General features: G+C 33.5%; 1 protein-coding gene across 4 annotated transcripts in view; it reads left to right on the forward strand.

Moving 5' to 3' along the window:
* The first annotated feature begins 262 nt into the window (after positions 1-262).
* Positions 263-21031, forward strand: part of LOC127878899 (protocadherin beta-15-like) — a 44207-nt gene continuing 23438 nt past the window's right edge. The window contains exons 1-2 of one of the 4 annotated variants that reach the window (XM_052425434.1): positions 264-362; positions 7696-7734. The gene's annotated coding sequence lies outside the window, so the exon portion shown is untranslated. Of the gene's footprint in view, positions 363-7695; positions 7735-21031 lie in introns of all 4 variants that reach the window. The other 3 variants (XM_052425432.1, XM_052425430.1, XM_052425431.1) reach the window with 3 other exon arrangements.

Genomic DNA, 21031 nt, shown 5'->3' on the forward strand with positions numbered 1-21031 from the left:
TGGTCCTGTCTGCACAATGCCACCTGACTCACTATCAATGCTGGTTAGGTCTGCACAATGCCACTTGACTCACTATCAAGGCTGGCCCTGTGTGCACAATGCCACCTGACTCACTATCAAAGATGGCCACGTCTGCATAATGCCACCAGACTCACTTTCAAGGCTAGCCACGTCTGCACATTGCCAACTGACTCACACAATTTGTGGACGACCTTAAGAGACATGGCGCAGAAAAATGGAGCTAGTGCTCAAGAACAGGGGCTATACACTGCATACAGAGTCGCAACAGCAGCTGACAGACCAAAGTGGTGGCTCCCTTACAGTTGGCTCAAGCACCAGATGGCCCAAGGATGATTGAGTGAGTGAGTAACTTATGTTTGATATAATGATGAGAATTGTTATGCCTCTGTGCTTTTGTTGTAAATGTAGTAGTGTAGTGGTTTGTAATGTATATAGTCAAAGGACTTATTAACAACACGAGTGTGAGGTTATATATATTTAATAGCATTCTAATGAAAGCTTACCTGTACAACTACATGTACTATAAATGATGTCACACTATGGATTGCATACATGAGACTTAATGTACAGGCTGTCTGCATCTATTTAATGAATAACCATTGGGTATGTAAAAAGCTTTCATATGTATCTATGTATCAGAGTCATGGAACAGCCCCACTGAGTGAATGGCATTAAGCATTGTCTTTGCCTGTGTTTTAAACTCTTTAACCTCCCAGTAAGGGGTGGATATTGCTCTAACTTACAGAGTTTAATGACTAAATGTTGGGATGATTGTTTATAAGGATTTTAGGCCTTGGCGATATTTGGTGCAGTTATGGCCCATTGGCTGATTTTCATACATTCACTTATAAGTCGCCTGAAGCTTGTGTTTTAAAGTCATCTTTAATTGGTGGATTAACGATAACTTTCACAGTTCAATGATCTTTTTTGTAGATGATAAAAAAGAAAGGAACTTTGGCTGAAACAATTGTGGGCACAATTATGGCCCTTTGTTTTTCCACTATAGAATATACAGTTGCAAAACTGTTTGTATAGTGCTCCTCTTACTGCCAGTGTTTGGCAGATTGGCTCAAACTTGCACAGCTTAACCCTTTCCCACTTAGGTACATATTGTGACATGTTTGTAGTCTCTAAGAAAGTTATATTTAATTGAAGACCATTCTGACTAGATTCAAGTTTTAAAGGCTTCATCACAGACCCTTAGATACTAATGAGCAGCAAACAGCATAAAACCTGAACAGACTGCGAGTTACTTGCAGGCTGTTCTGGTTTTATGCTGTTTGCACATAGCACTTTTCACTTTGCCTCTGAGTGAGAAAGAGTTAAGGTGTAGAATGATCTTTTATGGTCCGACTTTGTCTGTGATCAGTTTTGGCCCTCTGTCGGACTTTTTCTGTGATCAGGTTTGGCCCTCTGTCGGACTTTCCCTCTGTCGGACTTTGTCTGTGATCAGTTTTGGCCCTCTGTCGGACTTTGTCTGTGATCAGTTTTGGCCCTCTGTCGGACTTTGTCTGTGATCAGTTTTGGCCCTCTGTCAGACTTTGTCTTGATCAGTTTTGGCCCTCTGCCGGACTTTGCCTGTAATCAGTTTTGGCCCTCTGTCAGGCTTTGTCTTGATCAGTTTTGGCCCTCTGTCGGACTTTGTCTGTGATCAGTTTTGGCCCTCTGTCCTTTTATCTGCTTAATAATTAATTGCTGGTTTATCTGTGTCCAAACATGCCTTGTGGGACATCTGTGTCTGTGAAACATTTCTTGTGTATAACTTAATTTAGAACATTATAACTAACCCAGTACATGTGAAGAATGTAAGTGCATTACCCAATTACAATAAAACTGCGATAACTCGAGGAAGCACGGGACTGACCTCGATGCTCGAGTAATCGCGGGTTTCCAGTAATCCATGATATTATTTGTTTTCATTGTCTTGGTTGATGATGCTTAACTCTGACTGCAAACGCTTTATTTACATGTAAGACGGTGCTAGAGAAAGAAAAAGCTTTGTAAAAATCGCTTAAGGTTACATTATAATAAACTTAACAATAAGGATGATCGTACATTCATCTAATTTAATCAACATACAAACAAAACACATTATATAATAAAAAATATTCAATCAATATTCAATATACATGTAGCATATTTTAAATAGAACATAAGGTACGTACATGCACATGAAATTTTTTTTGATACGCTCTGTTTTATACCATACATTTTATCATAATTATCTATTGCTGATTATTCAATTATCATTAAAACTGTGTAGCTTTGATATGCATCTCAAAGGATTACAATTTGCAGTGTTTCTCAAACTGCGACTAACTTCACACCTAATTGAGCCTCTATTGTCTGCTTGATTGCGCTGTTTTCATAACTCGAATATTTTTAGCACCGACCAGACGAGAAAGTGTCCTCGAATAATTGCTTGTTAATTAGGTGTGAAATGCCTTTCAGGGACCGGCACACGTCCTCGAGTTATTGAAAATCGCATGTTTGAGTTATTGCGAGTATTTTTATATAGAAACTAAAGGACAATGCTAGGGACTTCCTTTAATGCTCGAGTAATCGCCAGTTTTCGAGAAATCGCCAGCTCGAGTTATTGCAATTCTACTGTATATTGAATTTTAAATAGAGTCATGACCCAGTGTCTGTTTTTCAAAAATATTTTATATAGGCCCCTGGAGCTTGTGTTTTCAACTGAGTCGTGTTCTGAGAAAACTGGGCTTAAATCATGTGCGTAAAGTGTCATCCCAGATTTAGCCTGTGCGGACTGCACGGCTAATCTGGGATGACACTTTCCACACATGCATTAAGCCCAAATTTCTCAGAACCTGACACAATTAAGTATTGGTGGATCTTGTTATAAAATTAACAGTTGAATAACCTTATAATTACATAGATGATCTAAAAGAAAGGATTTTGACTGCGATGTTTTTGCCAGAATTATGGCTCTTTGTCTATGTTTTCACTAAACAAGATATGGTCCTAAAATTGTGCGTTTTTTACACCTCCTTAATTACTGGGTGAATAGCACGAAACTTTCAAAGTTCACTGTTGAATAACCTTAATGTGAAGATGATTGTAAAGAAATAAATTTTGGCTGCAACACAATTTGCCAGAATTATGGCAGAATCAAAATTATTGTGTACAACTCGTCTAACTGGTTGGAGGATTTTGCTCAAACTGTCACAGATGTCAAGGATTTTATGGAATGCTGTTACCAGTTTTGTCCCTTTTTCTGATTGTCTGCTTTAGAATAATGTATAGTGGATTTGCCTGCATCCAAACATGCCTTTTAGAGCTTCTGTGTCTGTGAGACTTTCGAGTTTATAACTTAATTTTGAACATAATTAGTTACAAGTTTATGTGTTGCATTACCTGTAAATGTTGAGAAATAATATTTGATTTGTCCTGGCTTAAACTTATCAGGAATACAATTAAATACCAAGTGTAATTTAATAAGGATACCATGTTTCTCATTAAATGAAATTAATGTGCTTTAGTACTGCTTTATTACTATGAACATAATCTATGTCATATGAAGCATGAAATAAATTCATTAAAATAACACAGAAAATTACTAGATGGTTATTGACAAAAATAGTGTGTGTTTTTTTCCATTTATGATGAATGATGTTGCAAATTTATGTTCTCATAATAGTGAAATGTTACGCAAAAATAGCATGCATCATAACCTGAAGAAGAATATTCTGCTAAACATAAGTTTGTATTAAATAGGTTCTCGGATGTTTGATATTATAAGGTACACATACAATTAATCTTGTTATAGACCTTTCCTGTTTAAACTCTTATTGCATTTGGATGTCGTTTTAAATTCTTGCGTTGAATTAAAACTGTATTTTTGATAACTGTTATACATACAATTTGTAATTGCTGAATGGTAGAATGCTAAAAGTTACTGCCATCTTCATTTTTCTAATTTTCTGTATGCATGATTTTTGTAGGCATACGTTCACCATGAATGCTGCTGGACATATTTTTGTAAACAATTTTTGTTCTTAACTATTTCATCAATATATTATTGTTGTTAAATAAAAATAAGGAATTAATGTGCATTTTTTAACACCAGTCCTGTCTAAATTGATGGGGGGAAAGATAAAAATATCCATTAAACTTGTAAAATCATTTTAATTCAAACAGGAGTTTGTTGTTACTAAAATAGCAAGAAGATTGTATTGTTACTTAATTTTGTCCTTATCATTTTCCATTAAATAAATCATAAAATTATCAACATATCACACCTATATCTGATGTATAAATATTTACCTGATATAGCATTGGCACATTCAAGCCTTTACACTGTCATGTGTAATTGTCTTTGTATGTATAATGAAAAACAATAAATAATGGTAAAGTATTTTTCCAATTTCCAATTGATGATTGGTCTATGAGTTATGACAGGTTTTCCAATTACTTTTGTCTGATATCATTGTCACAATTCCACAAATTGAATAGAAACCTAGGCTCTATATTGACAGCTGGGTGAAAGGTAATTTCCAGAAAGATGAAAGATTTGATAATCAGAGAAATTGGATATCATAAATAATCCTGCATGTATCTGATGAAAATTGCATTCATATTCAACATACGTTTAAAAACTATCAGGGTTATCAAAATTTGCAAATCTTTGACACCAAATTGTTACAAAATGCTTTATTAAATTTTTGGACAAGGTATTAAGTTTTGAATTTGCAAAAAATAAAATGCATTTAGATTTAGAATTGCAATGATCCACTCAATATATCTTGTTTAGCACTGTCAAAACAGACTGATGGACACATTTTTTTTTTAACTTTTTTTTTTTAAATATAAAGAAAGTGCACACTTTATTCGCTCATCTATTTTTTGAAAAAAAATTATGAGCTATTGTCATCACCTTGGCGTCGGCGTCCAGTTAAGTTTTGCGTTTAGGTACACTTTTCTCATAAAGTATCAATGCTATTGCATTCAAACTTCATTCAGACGTAAGGGGACTGTGCAGGCAAAGTTATGTAACTCTGATTGGCATTTTGACAGAATTATGTGCCCTTTGTTTACTTAGAAAATTGAAAATTTGATTAAGTTTTGTGTTTAGGTCCAGTTTTTTCCTAAAGTATCAAAGCCATTGCTTTCATACTTGCACCACTTACTAACTATCGTAAGGGGACTGTGCAGGCAAAGTTATGTAACTCTGACTGGCATTTTGACGGAATTATGGGCCCTTTATACTTGAAAAGTTTTGTGTTTTGGTCCACTTTACCCCTAAAGTATCATAGATATTGCTTTCATACTTGGAACACTCGCAAACTATCATAAGGGGACAGTAAAGGACAAGTTGCATAACTCTGGTTGTCATTTTTACGGAATTATGGCCCTTTTTTTACTTAGTAACTTTGAATATATGGTTACATTTTGTGCTTAGATCCACTTTGACTCTCAAGGTCAAATTATTAAATTTTGCTAAAATCGCCATAACTTCTTTATTTATGATTAGATTTGATTGATACTTTGACAAAACAACTCTTAACCCCCCCTCCCCCCCCCCCCCCCCCCCCCCCCCCGAATCTCCCCTCAATTCCCCCCATTATTTTTTTTTAATTAAAGATCATCTAATAAATGACCACTACACCCTCACACTATACCCCCACCCCACCCCACTAATAATTTTTATGCCCCCCGGTAGGGTGGCATATAGCAGTTGAACTGTCCGTCAGTGTCAACCAGTCTCTCTGTCCGTACGAAAAAAACTTTAACATTAGCCATAACTTTTTCACTTTTAAGATAGCAACTTGATATTTGGCATGCATGTGTATCTCATGGAGCTGCACATTTTGAGTGGTGAAAGGTCAAGGTCATCCTTCAAGGTCAAAGGTCAAATTTATGGTGTCTGTCCGTCCGAAAACTTTAACATTGGCCATAACTTTTTCAATATTGAAGATAGCAACTTGATATTTGGCTTGCATGTGTATCTCATGGAGCTGAACATTTTGAGAGGTGAAAGGTGAAGGTGAAGGTCATCCTGAAAGGTCAAATGTCAAAAATATGGCGTCTGTCCGTCCGAAAACTTTAATTTTGGCCTTAACTTTTTTAATATTGAAGATAGCAACTTGATATTTGGCATGCATGTGTATCTCATGAAGCTGCACGTTTTGAGTGGTGGAAGTTCAAGGTCAAGGTCATCCTTCAAGGTCAAAAAATAAAAATAAAATTAAAATCGGCGTTCTCATGAAGCTGCACATTTTGAGTGGTGGAAGTTCAAGGTCATCCTTTAAGGTCAAGGTCATCCTTCAAGGTCAAAGGTCAAAAAACAAATTAAAAATTTCAAAGCGGCATTATCATGAAGCTGCACATTTTGAGTGGTGGAAGTTCAAGGTCAAGGTCATTCTTCAAGATCAAGGTCATCCTTCAAGGTCAAAGGTCAAAAAAAATATTCAAACACCAAGTGTTTCTGACAAATAAATCTCTTGTTTTTTTTCAAACATGGTTAAAAAACACAAATATTTGTTTTTATTATTTTATTTTTGAAATACCGTCCAACCATCCCAACCAAGAATCACCCCCCCCCCCCTGGTCTGCACCCGCAAGGCGGTGCTCTTGTTACTATTATGCACTTTGCAGAGTTTATGACTATTCAGTACCGTGAACAGCTTGAGTCACCTTGTTTTAGTATTTTTGTTTTAGTATTAAAGGGACCTTTTCACAGATTTTGGCATGTTTTGAAGTTTGTTATTAAATGCTTTATATTGATAAATGAAAACATTTGATCTAAAAAGCTCCAGTAAAAAAACAAGAATAAAATTAAGAAAGTCTATGGCTTAGACCACTACGCCATCTGTGCTCATACTATGAGGGATGTATTTTATACTTTATATAAGGGATCCTCGTAGTTTCACAAAATATAACGACAACAACAGAACTCTCCAAATTATTCAATCGTTTCGCGTTGCAACGGTTTACAATTTTCAGGTTTTTTAATCGTCAAAAGAAAGAATATAATGGATATTTTAGAGCATGGTAAATGTTCAGTATTACTGTTTTCTTATAAATATCATAACTACAACGAAAATTTGTGAATCTGAAACTTTTTATTATAATTTTGTAAATTTACCAAAACATGAAATTTTAGGCTCCTTTAATACATTGTGCACAGTTTATTACTATGAAGCATTGTGCACAGTTTAAGACATGTTGAATAATATTACCAATATATCACTGCACTATTGAATTTTTGAAAGAACAGTCTATTGTTACTTGGTTTAACAATATTTTCATGAAAAAAACTTGAAGAGTGAGAGCTTGTCTTCAAAGGTGTCTTAATTGTCAATTAATACCAAAGCAGCAAAATATGTTAACCAATATTCACACTTCTTCAATCAAGAAGTGTAAAAAATGGAATTACAGTATGTACCCTTATCAGACAAGCAATAAAATGTTATCAATTAGAGTTTTCACATATAAACACATTGATTTTTGCATTTCCCTTCAATAATAAACAAGTACTGAACATGTTTTATCCCTCATAAAATTGAAAAAGAAAGATTTTCTTCTGCTAGTTAAAGTAAGTAAATTACAAGGATAACTGTGATGTAATTTTTGCACTTAATAAGAAAAGCATTGTAGATTTTTTTGCTTAATTTTTGTCATTGAATATTGCACAATATTTGTGATATTAACCAGCTTATAACACCTGTTATGACGTTGATGTGGTCAAACAAGGTAAAAAAATGTTTTTGCATTTAGAATGGCATGCATCCGTTTTGAGGTTGTTGTTTTTTCCGTAGTTTTTTTATACAAAAGTTTATTGGTGTGTTTATTTTAGTATTCAAATTGAAAAAAAAAAAGATTATAATTTTACAAATTGGATATACCAATAACAAGTATGGTAATTTACAATTAAAAATCATAATTACTGGTGTGTATTCATATTTGGAGATACAAAAACTGTTGGTGGTTTTGGATAATGTATTGTAACAGAGGAGTAAATCACATGATAGTCAAGATGGAGACGTCCATGCCGTGACAGTTATTTTTCGCCGTTGTATGCCCTTTATTACTTTTGTTTAATTTTTAAATGAAATTCGCTTTCCAGCCTAATCAGTGAAAAGGTGATATACTTTTATTTCGTATTAAAATTCGCATTATCTCTCCACTTTACTCAACACAGATTTTCTGAGTGGGGCTGTAATAAGTTCATCCCACTAAAAAATTTCGCAGCCAGTAATGTCGAGATGTAGAGCAAATATTCATACGTAATAAACGCTAGTAACATTCTTGCATATATGGCTGGAAAGTGAGAGGCATTTTAAAATTAATACGTAGTAGAGAATATTAAAAGGTGAAAAATACCTGCCTCTGCATGGATGCCGCCTATAATCTTGACCATCACATGATGTGTAAACAGGTTTGCTTTTTAAAAGCTATATCATCAAATAAGTTAAATACTGTTGTGTTGTTGTTGTTTTTACGCTAGTTATTATAAAAAATGAAAACAAAAGCATTATAATTTGTAATACATCTTATTTATTGTTAAATGGAATTCCATTAAATAAAGAACTGCATTTGTAAAAAAATATATGAATATATTATAATCATGTTTTCAAACAGGGTATGAACAATAATGATGTCAAAAGCAAATGATATAACATTTGTGACATTATTTGCTGATTTGACTGAATTATTCTTATTTGTTGAATTACTTGTGTCTACTCCAATATCTGTTGGTTATGATAATTTAAGACACAGCGTTGGTTGTATTGCAGATTTGCACACACATAATTATGCATAAATTATTTATTGCTTGAGCCAATTATTTAATTTATTTGATCATATATATAAATAGAATTATTGGAAAATGAAAATATGTGAATAACATATTTCTCATCTATGAGTGGAAGGTTTGACATAAAAATCTTGTGTTGAAAGTCAATGCATCTATATTTCCAATAAAATATCAGTTCTTAGTTTTTGTTCCCGGCCAATACAAACCATTATACATGTAGCTGTTAAACTTATCAAAATTATGAAAAAATAAATCATGATTCAAAAGCTGCGGGGGCTTAATGCTTTTTTACCATCTTGTTCAGCTTGAAATCTTTTTTATTTTTTACGCTCAAAGTCATTTAAGGATTACAAAACGTGTAGCAGTGACAAATATTGAATTCGCTCTATTGAACCATCCAGGAGTAAACTTAGCAGACAACTCACCATTTATTTCTGAAAGATACATCAAACTGGAAAACAAGATAGCGTTAATAAAAATTTAATCGGCATGAATGGCTTAACATTTTTAATGGGATTTTCGTGAATTGACACAATTTTTGTTACATTCAGGAATACTTTGAATTTGGATTTTTGCAAACGGTATAAAGGTGTATATAGTGAACACTGATTGAAGGCTGGATTGTAAGGCTATTTTTCAGGAGGCTTTCTGAACAATAAAAATGTTACTGACATAGGAAGGAGTGCATTGTCTGGTAAGTTAATTACTCAAGTGACTGAATCCATTTCATAATGGTATTGTGGTAAATTATTTCCAAAAAGCAAAGACTTTATTAAACGAAATTAGAACAAAAATCCAGGAATCATTTCAAGCACTTATGAATGTTTCAAATTGTCACAGTTCAATTATTAAACTTTGAATATATTTTACCAGATAAATTAAATGTTAATGGCAGATCTACAGATAACAAAAGTTGACTTTTGCACATTTACTTGGTATATATTTAAGATTAATTAAAGGGGATTCAGCTGAAACAGAAGTGTTCTGTAGATTGATAGAGAGATCATCAGGGTTTAAGTGGCTTAAGTTTGATGGCATCCCTTAATCTTTCTCAAAGACACTAGGGCACAGTTCTTCATTGGAGATGGACTGTAACATAATTGACCAGTCGCCAACTCCGCCCACATTTTGTCGATCAGCCTATCAGATATCGATTTTTCACACACCCCTCAGCAACGCTTATCTGGCCGCCATTCTATCCGACAAACAAAGCATGTTGTACATATGGAATGGACGTAATTTTTAAGAGTTTACACAGATTTTATATCAAATGCATGATCATTACTGCTCGATCATTATTCAAAATTGTAGGTGCTATACATACTTTATAAAAGGTTATTAATTTATGTTTATTTCTTGAACATATGAACGAGTAATGAGAAAACAAACACAATAAATAGTTTAACCACACCAGGTGTGTGTTCTATAAAACGTGTTATACCGTTAGATGCACAATATTATTAAGCAGTTTGGGCAACATAATAATTGCCACACGTGCTTATTAATCTCAGCGTAATTGTCGATGATTAATAAATAACAGTATGTTGCATGGATCTCAGAATGAAGGAACATTAAGGCATTGTTAGGTACTGTACACAAGAAAAGAAAACTATTTAATTACTTAAATGATTTCCAATTATATATTTATTTTCTGTGGATCATAAACAAGGGAAATCATTATAAATTGTTAACTTAAATATTGTTTTAACTAAAGTAAAAACAACAGAAAGGTGATTTCAACGCGGCTTAGCCAGCTTAAAGCGACTTCAAGTGTAAAATGTACGGCTTATAATACAACAACAACATTTCTAATACAACATATATTGATACGGGGAGAAATGTGAAAATTGCAATTAACATATAAGGGCCATCTTGTTATAAATAAGCAAATGCATAATATGCTAAATGTATTCAATTCGAATGTTCGTGAACAGCACCGTAATACCAACATTTCATTTTTTGATAGTGAAATGTAACAGGTTCGCATTAAACATAAATGAAATAAAATGCATATTAGACTATCTGTTAATGAAATCACGAAATTAGGCCTGTATTAAATTATGGTTACAATCAAAATTTAATTTATATCTAAATAAAAAAATCGGTGTCTTTTTAAAAATAACACAATAAAACAAAGATCTAAACATTTTTAATAACCAAATAACCCATCATGATATGGATTTGCATTTAATAAAAATATTTTCAAAATTATATATGAATAGCCACCGGGTTCACTGTCAGACGGTTGAATACAAGTTCAAAATCAATATGAAATAAATGCTCATTTTTACAACGGATTTTTCATCAACTCCCTATATAATATGTATAAGAAACGTTTCTGATAGTAAGTCTGCCGTTAACTCATTTATTTTGATTACGCCATTTCTCTCTAAAGTTTTTATGATTGTATTAACATTTTACAAAGCAGTTTAGTTTAGTGTGCGGCTTTAATAATTTATATTATAGAAAAGAGCATAATACATCATTGCAAATGTAGAATTTCCCTCACGTAATCCGCTATAATTGCGATCTGCTTGTCGGAGTTTTCTAATCACTAGACCAAGTGACTATGTGGGCGGAGCGATCGATAATTTGGCGACTGGTCAATTAATATATGACTTGTAGATCAGAATCCTGTGTAATTTTAAGAATTATTTGAATGAGAAAATTTTGTATTTGACTAAATTAAGATGGAAACAAAAGAGATTTTTTTGACCATCAAAGTTGGGCTCTAAAGAGTGTGAGTGCAAAAGCCATTGCATGTTATGAAAATAATTGTCTCAGAAATAACAGAAGATTATGCTATATTTGCATTTTTTTAGAAATTTTAGTAGCCAATTAGAGATTCCAATAGCTACATTGTGTTGTTTTTTTTTAAATAATTTTTAAAGAATAAAATATAATATAATCATGTGAGCTCACATCTTCTTACTTATTATCCCCGCCAAAATGAAATTTAATTCGGAAGGGGATATAGTAGTCTCCGTCTGTCTGTCCGTCCATCTGTCTGTCCTTCCCTCCGAAACTTTGTCCAGAGCATAACTCCGAATCTATTCAATGGATTAACTTTACTTAATATAGACAAATGGCAACTAGGAGGAGTGCAGTGACCAAGAACCATAACTCTATCTACCTTAATTTTTTAATTATCTCCCTTTATTTAATTTCAAAGTAAATTTTTGTCCGGAGCATAACTCTAAATCTACTGAATGGATTTTCTCGAAACTTGAAATATAAACAGATGGCAAGTAGGAAAAGTGCAGTGACTAAGAACCATAACTCTATCTACCTTAGTTTTTGAATTATCTCCCTTTATTTAATTTCAAAGTAAATTTTTGTCCAGAGCATAATTCTCAAATCTACTGAAGGGATTTACTTGAAACTATGAATATTATCAGATGGCAACTAGGAGAAGTGCAGTGAACATAAACCATAACTCTATTTGCCGTAGTTTTTGAATTACCTACCTTTCTTTTATTTCCATATATTGTATTCTCTACAGCATAATTCTAACACTATATAACTAATTGATCCTTGAAATATAAATAGATGACACAGGTGCCAATTGTTTTCAAATATTATTCTACTCTCTAAAACAAATGTTCTCATACAAGCAAACACATTTCGGCAGGGATGGCCATGTTAACATGGCTCTTGTTTGCCATTGTTTTCGTACTTCTTGCTAATATTTTCGTACCACATACGCCCCATGATACTTTGTTCTTTTCTTGTAAAATGCTTTCAATTTCTCTTTGTGTTTTTTTCTGAACAAACCTAAACTAAATAGCTCTGGTATGTTGATTTAGATGTTGTGTTTATCAATACAAGTTTTAAGTATGTGACAATATATTTCCTTTAACAAATTGAGGCAAAATATTATTTTGAAGACATGATAAGTTTTATAATGAGTACTGTTTTTTTGTTTTCTTTAAACCTCATACTGCCCAACTTTCCTTTCATTTTCTTTTGAATCAGTATGTTTTTCACTGAACAACAAGTGTCTACATGTCACAGAATTATTTGGTTATAGAATAATGTCATTGTCAAAATAAATATCTTTCACAGACTCACCTGAATGAATTAGTACCTTTTATGTAATAAATAAGAACAAAAATAGTTCATCTTTACTGAATAGACATCAAAAATTGTTAAAACGGACTTTTGCAACTTTTATATTTATCCAATTGTTATTTAACATTTCCTGTGTTCAATCACAGGACCCCATTCCCATTTACAATGTAATGCCAAAATTCAGGGGTATTTTACCCAATTGGACTCGACAAAGTACCAAATTTATTAGAAGGGACAAAATCCTATTTACAAATGAATTGTAAATTTAAGTTGTAAATCTTAATATATTTGTATTATTTGTAAGGCATGTATAAACTTAATTGAAATTAAATTTAAAATATTTAATCATCATAACACTAGCATTACCGTAATAACTCTAAGTTTTCAGAGACTCTAGTGAGTAAGTTTTCGGACTCCCCTTTTTGGCCAAAATAATTATTTTTCGTGACTCTTAATTTTCAGACATGGGCGTTTTCATCAAATATTGACTCTAAATTTTCTGACAGTATATTTTACAGCACTATTTTAACAGATTTTGGTACTCCCCTGTGAAAATTTGTTCTAGAAATTGGAATGGTTTTGGAACTGTTCTAGAACATCAAGAACAGTTCTAGAATGTTCCATATTCGCATTCTAGAACTTATGTTCTGGAATTGTTCCAGAACAGTTTTCTAGAATAATTCCAGAACATTTGTGGAACAAAGCTTAGTTCTGAAACTGCCCCAATAATATACAAGAACATTTTTAGAACATTTCAAGGACAAAATATGTTCAAGAAATTTCTAAAAATGTTCTAAAATGTAGTTCTAGAACACATTTAGAACTATTTAAGAACCAGTAAGTTCTACAAAAGTTATAATGGGGAATAAGAACACATATAGAACAGGTCTAGAACCAAGGTCTACAATTGTTCTACATATTTAAAATAAACTTATTCAGACAATGATAATTTGACTTCAATTTCAAATTAGTAAGTTCTACAAAAGTTCTAATGGGGAATAAGAACACATATAGAACAGGTCAAGAACCAAGGCCTACAATTGTTCTACATATTTAAAATAAATATGTGTAACAGTGTGATATTACCTCCCTTTAAAATGTTATTTCTTAGATTAATTATACTTATTTTTTATATATAATGTTGGTGTGAACAATAGTATACTTATTTTCTAATTGTGTAACTATTTGAAGTATATTGTTGTACTTAAATAAAGTTTATATATTTTCTTATATAAACTTTATTTAATAATGGAAGTTAAGATCAATCATCTCACCAGTTGGGCAAGGTAATCAGGTTATGAATAGTTCTCAGTTACAAGTTCTGAGGGGAACAATGTCCTAGAACTGTAATAGAACATTTGTTCCAGACTTACTTGAAGCAAACCTTTGGAACTGTTCTAAAACATTTCTAGAATTGTACTGGGACAAACCGACTAGAACTGTCCTGTAATCATACTGAAAATCTACTAGAATTTTTTAGGAACATTTGTTGAACGTTAAATGAGAATAATTTCTAGAACAATTGTTCTAAAACAGTTCTGGAAATTTATACAAGAACAATTCTGGAATAGTTCTAGAACAATGGTTCAATAATTGTTCTAGAACAAACCTTCAGAACTGTTTTAGAACTATTTGTTCTACAAATTATTCTCATTTAACGTTCAACAACTGTTCTTAAGTCATTCTAGATCATTTTAAGGATGATTCCAGAACACTTCTAGTCATTTGTTCCAGTACAATTGTAGAAATTTTATAGAACAGTTCTAAAACGTTTCGCAGGGGGACAGTATTTGCTTATCTTGTAACACTTCAACCATGGATTTTTACAAACGGATTAAAGCCATAAAACCTGGAAGAGGCATTCCTGAGGACAATGGGCCATAACATTTGCGTAATTGGGTAAACAACCATGTATACCGGTAGAAAACAATCACTTATCACCCAATATTAAGGAAGCAGTATGTTTTATGTTTTTACTACTGGTCTGTATCATTTCAGGAAAGTCTGAGTTAGCAAAGCTGTGAAGTTGTTTTTATTTCAAAGTAGAAACACTATTGTGCATTGGGTTATTGATGTTATTTCAATATAAATATAATTTTCTGACATTTAATTTTTGTCTTGCGGACACAATTTAGTAAAATTATTTGTAAGTGTCCGAAAACTTGAGTAATTTAGGAAGTTTCTTATTAAACAGATTTATTTCTTAATTTTGTGTTCTGTACAATAATTCACAACTCAAAATTTTGTGTTTGGTTGGGTACAATTGACCCATTCCCAAGGCAGTTAAAAAAAAGAAAGGCATCTCTCACCAGTAATCTTTTCTGATCACTTTTAAATGTGTCTGGTTTGATACAGTCATATTACTCCTGATCAGGCAATAACATTTAAACTGAGCAATAAATCCTGTATTTTCTTCCCAAATAAATGTCAAGTGTCAAGTTAATGTATAAAAATAATGCAGATTGATTGACATGTCATTTTGTACTTCTGCAGAATTTTATTTAGCTTTTTTGTTGTTCAAAAAGTGCAAACATTTCTTCTGTTTCTGTTACTGTTCACAAATCTTTTTCTTCCTTTTGTGTTTTATAAATTATATATTAATTGTTCGAATTCATGCTGTGAAACAGGTTATTACGATTTCAATTTTATTTCACACTGAAAAAAACTTTGAATGGCTGCGTTTTATTAATTTCTGTCAAGATAGTAATTAAGGGTTCCAAAGGTGAAAATGGTTGATAATCGAGAATCATTCATGAATTAATATGTTGTAAATAATTTTATAAAGCTTATTGAAAGCCATTTGGACCTTGTATTTGAAAAGCTCTCCATCTTGAAAAACTTTTGTAGTTTCCTATTTGAATAGCGTCAATTAATAGACCATTCAGCTTAAACCCCGCCTCCTGTAAAATGCATCTATTGCAATATTATTGGCAGATTTTCTGTTAAAAGCCTTTTTCAATTTGCATATGTTGATTCAAAATGCGAAAGCAAATATGATAAAGTTTGAAACAACAAATGAAATGTCCCTTTGGAATGCTAGCATTTAAATGCAATGGAAATAAATAAATACAAAATGCATCAAATATGCCATAAAAGGCATTTTATTGCGTGTAATTCAAAACAACAAAGTCTTAAATGTATCTGGCCATTTGTTGTAAGCAGTTTTGTGATTATTAATTGAGTTTCTGTAATTTTTTATGCCCCCGGTAGGGTGGCATATAGCAGTTGAACTGTCCGCCAGTCCATCTGTCAGTCCGTCAGTCTGTGCGTCCGTCCGATAAATTGCAATATTGAAGATAGCAACTTGATATTTGGCATGCATGTGTATCTCATAAAGCTGCACATTTTGAGTGGTGAAAGGTTAAGGTCAAGGTCATCCTTCAAGGTCAAAAAAAAAAAAATCAATCCAAAAGAAGTAATAAGCCTTAAAAGGGAGATAATTTCTAAACCTTCCAAATGATATATTGAAATTTTATTTCAAAGCGGCGCAATAGGGGGCATTGTGTTTCTGACAAACACATCTCTTGTTATGTATTTTTTAAAAGGTATCTTTTCAAAGGCATTTGGAGGATTCGATTACTTATATAAAAATGAACAAGACTTAACCTTTTTAAGCCCCCAACTCCCTTCAAAGAAGGCGGCACATAGCAGTCTGTGCAAAATAAATGTCTCAGCCATAACTTTCCCATTTATTGATGAATTTAGAATTAACTTCAAATGTCCACCATCACAAGGAATCTTTTTTCGCGTGTAACACCCTTCTTTCTATGGCAAATGTCTAGGTCACACTTAGAGGTCAAATTCATGTTTTTCCATAAATCAGCTTAAAGCATTCCTTTCTCAGCCATGACTCTGCCATATGGATTTTTAAATAACTAGGCTAAAACTATCATAAGACAACATTTTGTGTTTAACAACTGTCCTTTTTCCTAAAAGGTCAAGGTCATACTTAGAGGTCAAAAGTCAAATTTGTCACTTTGTCATTCATCAAAGATTTTTAGCTCACCTGATTGCTCAGATGAGCTTTTGTGATCGGTCTTTGTCTGTCGTCTGTGCGTCCGTCGTCCACATTTGGTTTGTAAACACTCTAGAGGCCACATTTCTTGTCGGATCTTCATGAAACTTGGTCACAAAATTTGTCCCAATAATGCCTCGATCGAGTTCAAAACTTGGTCATGCTGGGTCAAAAACTAGGTCACTAGGTAAAAAAAAAGAAAAACCTTGTAAACACTGTAGAAGTCACATTTCATGCCCAATCTTCATGTAACTTTGTCAAAATGTTTGTCTTAATGATACGTTGGTTGAGTTCAAAAGTGGTTCCAGTCCGTTGAAAAAGATGGCCGCTAGTGGGCGGGGCAGTTTTCCTAATTTGACCATAGAGAAACCTTGTTAACACTCTAAAGGCCACATTTCTAGTCCGATCTTCATGAAACTTGGTCAGAAGATTTATCCCAATGATACCTCGATTGAGTTTGAAACTGGGTGATGTTGGGTTAAAAACTAGGTCACTAGGTCAAAAAAAAGAAAAACCTTGTAAACACTGTAGACATTTCATGCCCAATCTTCATGTAACTTTGTCAAAATGTTTGTCTTAATGATATGTTGGCTGAGTTTAAGTGGTTCTAGTCCGTTGAAAAACATGGCCACCAGTGGGCGGGGCAGTTTTCCTTATTTGGCTATGGAGTAACATTGTAAACACTCTAGAGGCCACAGTTCTTTCCGATCTTCATAAAACTTTGTCAGAAGATTTGTCCCAATGATACCTTGATCAAGTTTGAAACTGGGTCATGTTGGGCTAAAAACTAGGTCACTAGGTAAAAAAAAAGAAAAACCTTGTAAACACTGTAGAAGTCGCATTTTATGCCCAATCTTCATGTAACTTTGTAAAATGATTGTCTTAATGATACGTTGGTTGAGTTCAAATGTGGTTCCGGTCCGTTGAAAAACATTGCCGCCAGTGGGCGGGGAAGTTTTCCTTATTTGGCTATAGAGAAACCTTTTGAACACTCTAGAACTCACAATCTTTGCCCAATCATCATGAAACTTGGTCAAAACATTGGTTTTATTGATATCTGGGACAAATTTGAAAATGGTCCAGATCGGTGAAAAAACATGGCCACCAAGGGGCTGGGCAGTTTTCTCTAAATGTATACAGTGAAAACATATTAACACTCTAGAAGTCACATTTTTGGTCCAATTTTCATGAAATTTGGTCAGAACATTATTTTGTTTCCTATATACGTGAGTTGAGTTCGAAAATCATAATGGTTCCGGTCTGTTGAAAAACATGGCTGCCAGGGGTGGGGGGGGGGGGGGGGGACAGCGCATTCTCCTTATATTTATTTAGTAAAAAAAGCTTGTGAACACTCTCGAAGTCACATTTTTTGCCCAATCATCATGAAACTTGGTGAAAACAAAACATTGGTTTTATTTATATCTCATATGAGTTCGAAAATGGTCTCGTTCGGTCTAAAAACATGGCCGCCAGGGGGGATGGGGCAGTTTACCTGATATGACTATTTATTAAGAGAAACCTTGTGAATACTCTAGAAGTCAATTTTTTGCCTAATCATCGTGAAACTTAGTCAAGACATTGGTTTTATGGATATCGGAGACAAATTGGCGAATGGCTCAGGTCGGTAAAAAAAACCACTTTATAGCTCACCTTATTGCTCAGGTGAGGTTTTAGGATCGGTCTTTGTCCGTCGTCCGTCCGTCCACATTTGGTTTGTAAACACTCTAGCATTCACATTTCTCAAGCATTCTTTATCAAAGTTGCTGAGAAGCTACTGTGAAACCATTTATTTTCGCCAGCACGAAATTTGGTCATTTTTATAAAAATTACGTTTTCGTCAGCACTTAAGTTCGCCAATTCCTGACTTTGAAAAAAAAAAATGCTTCACTATCAGTCAATTTCCAATTTGTTTGTCCGAAATATATCGCGGTTGCGATAAATTTTAGTAGGGAAAGAGGGAGGACACTTGAGAGTCACTTGCAGGAGGTGGGGCCTGTTTGTCACATGTCAATATACTGGTCTCTTGCTATCAGGTGATCAGTAATTGGCCCACATTAGTGTATCATTAATAAGATTAGCGGATTAGTGGGACCGAATAACAGTTAACGAGTGTTATAATCAATTAATAACTATTTGGTCAATTTTCAATAAAGTTTCAAGAGTTTTGCATCGTAAATATTTTATCACTTTAAGTACAATAATTTTGTGAAGTGTACAATTAACAGTGCATAATGGGACAGCGGTTTCATAGGGCACAGTTCAGATTTAATTGTAACAACCAATGGACGAATGAGTTTAAATTAGACTAAATGCAATAGGATACAATGCAATGTTTTATTGCGTCATACTCAGTCATTTGAAAAAACGTGCTTTCCGGGGATTTCCTGAAAATTGTGCAAAAATAAGTGATTTTTTTGTAAACAAATACCCTACGTTTGGATGGAACTAATGGTCATGATTGCTAATTTCTCTTTACCTGTTGCGTTTTCAATCGCTACAAGTAACACTGATTGGAAACATGTATCTTAAAACTTGTCAAAGCTGTCAATAATTAATATATAAAGCATTTTTACATCTGTATTGTAGTTAAACGCAAACAAACAAACACAAATCAATATAATCTGTATATATTTGTAATCAATGCGGAAAATGTATATAAGTCAGGTGTTGATCACTCATCATCATCTTTTAATTTTGTGTATTATGCTCCCCCAACATTTTTGGGGGGAGCATATAGTTGTCGCTTCGTCTGTCCGCGCACAATTTTTGTCCGGGCTATTTCTCAGCAATTAATGACCGGAATTCAATTCAACTTTATGGAAAGCTTCACTACCAAGAGGAGATGTGCATATTATCAGCCGGTTCTGGTCGGATGATTTTTCACAGAGTTATGGCCCTTTGAAATTTTCTATAAAATATACATATAGTGCAATTCATGTCCCCCCAACTACTGACTGGAATTCAATGAAGCTTTATGGGAAGCTTAACTACCTTGAGGAGATGTGCATGTTATTTGTGGGTTCTGGTTAGATTATTTATTTAGAGAGTTATGGCCCTTTGAAATTTTTAAGTTGCTAAACCATCTATCGTATTATTTTGTCCAAAGTTATGCCCCTCAAGACGTTTCCTTTTTTCTGAATATATAGTGCAATATTGTGACCAAAAAAACCTTTGGGGAGCATCACCCGTCTCCGAAGGTTTCTTGTTGTCTTTGATCAAGATCCGCTGCGTGGAGGCTGTATAATTGCAACAACACTGAAAAACACAATACACACAATTGGAAATAAAGTTATTAACAATTAGCGCTAATCATTACTATTCTACCTAAACGAAGTCAACGCAGTCAATAAAGCTGTACTGCACTCGCGTTTTAGAGCAATGTCATGTGTCAGTTAAGTACACTGTGTAATCTACACCCTTTTGTGTCAAAACCGGATTAATCTTGATAACGAAACATACGGAGTATTTATGCGTGGATTACGTTGGATTTTAGGGCCTCATGCCTTTGGTAATTCAGTCTTTATAATGTGTTCAAATATGGGACATAATTGTTCGTTACGATCTTGAATTCGTCAATCAGTCGACTGACGGAATACACGAAAATTAATGCCTGATGATTAATAATGGTTTTACAGTACATGGCTTCCAACAAGATCTAATTCAAGATTGATAATGAGCAAAATCACATACTAAATGCCAGAATTATTGCCCTTAGATTGTCAAAATGTTTATTATACAAAATCCTTGTAAACACTTTAGAGGTCACAATTTTGGTTTCAGATTTTATGAATCTTGGTCATAATATTTATTTTTTTTATGCAAAGTTTGATGTTTGGTTATGAGGGGTCAAAATATAGGTCACCAGGTCAAATCTTACAAAAACCTTGTAAACACTCCATACGCCAGAGTTTTGGTTCAATAATGATGAAACTTGACCAGGATGTTTGTCTGGACAATATCTAGGTCAAGTTTGATGTCTGGTAATGTGGGGAGAAAATCTAGGTAATGAGGTCTATTCTTTCAAAAACCTTGTAAACACACAAAAGGCCATAGTTTTGGTCCAATAATGATGGTACTTGACCAGGATGTATTTCTTGATGATATGTATGCAAAGTTTGACATTGGGTAATGTGGGATCAAAATCTTTG

Source organism: Dreissena polymorpha, chromosome 4, assembly GCF_020536995.1.
Source record: "Dreissena polymorpha isolate Duluth1 chromosome 4, UMN_Dpol_1.0, whole genome shotgun sequence".
Taxonomy (NCBI): domain Eukaryota; kingdom Metazoa; phylum Mollusca; class Bivalvia; order Myida; family Dreissenidae; genus Dreissena; species Dreissena polymorpha.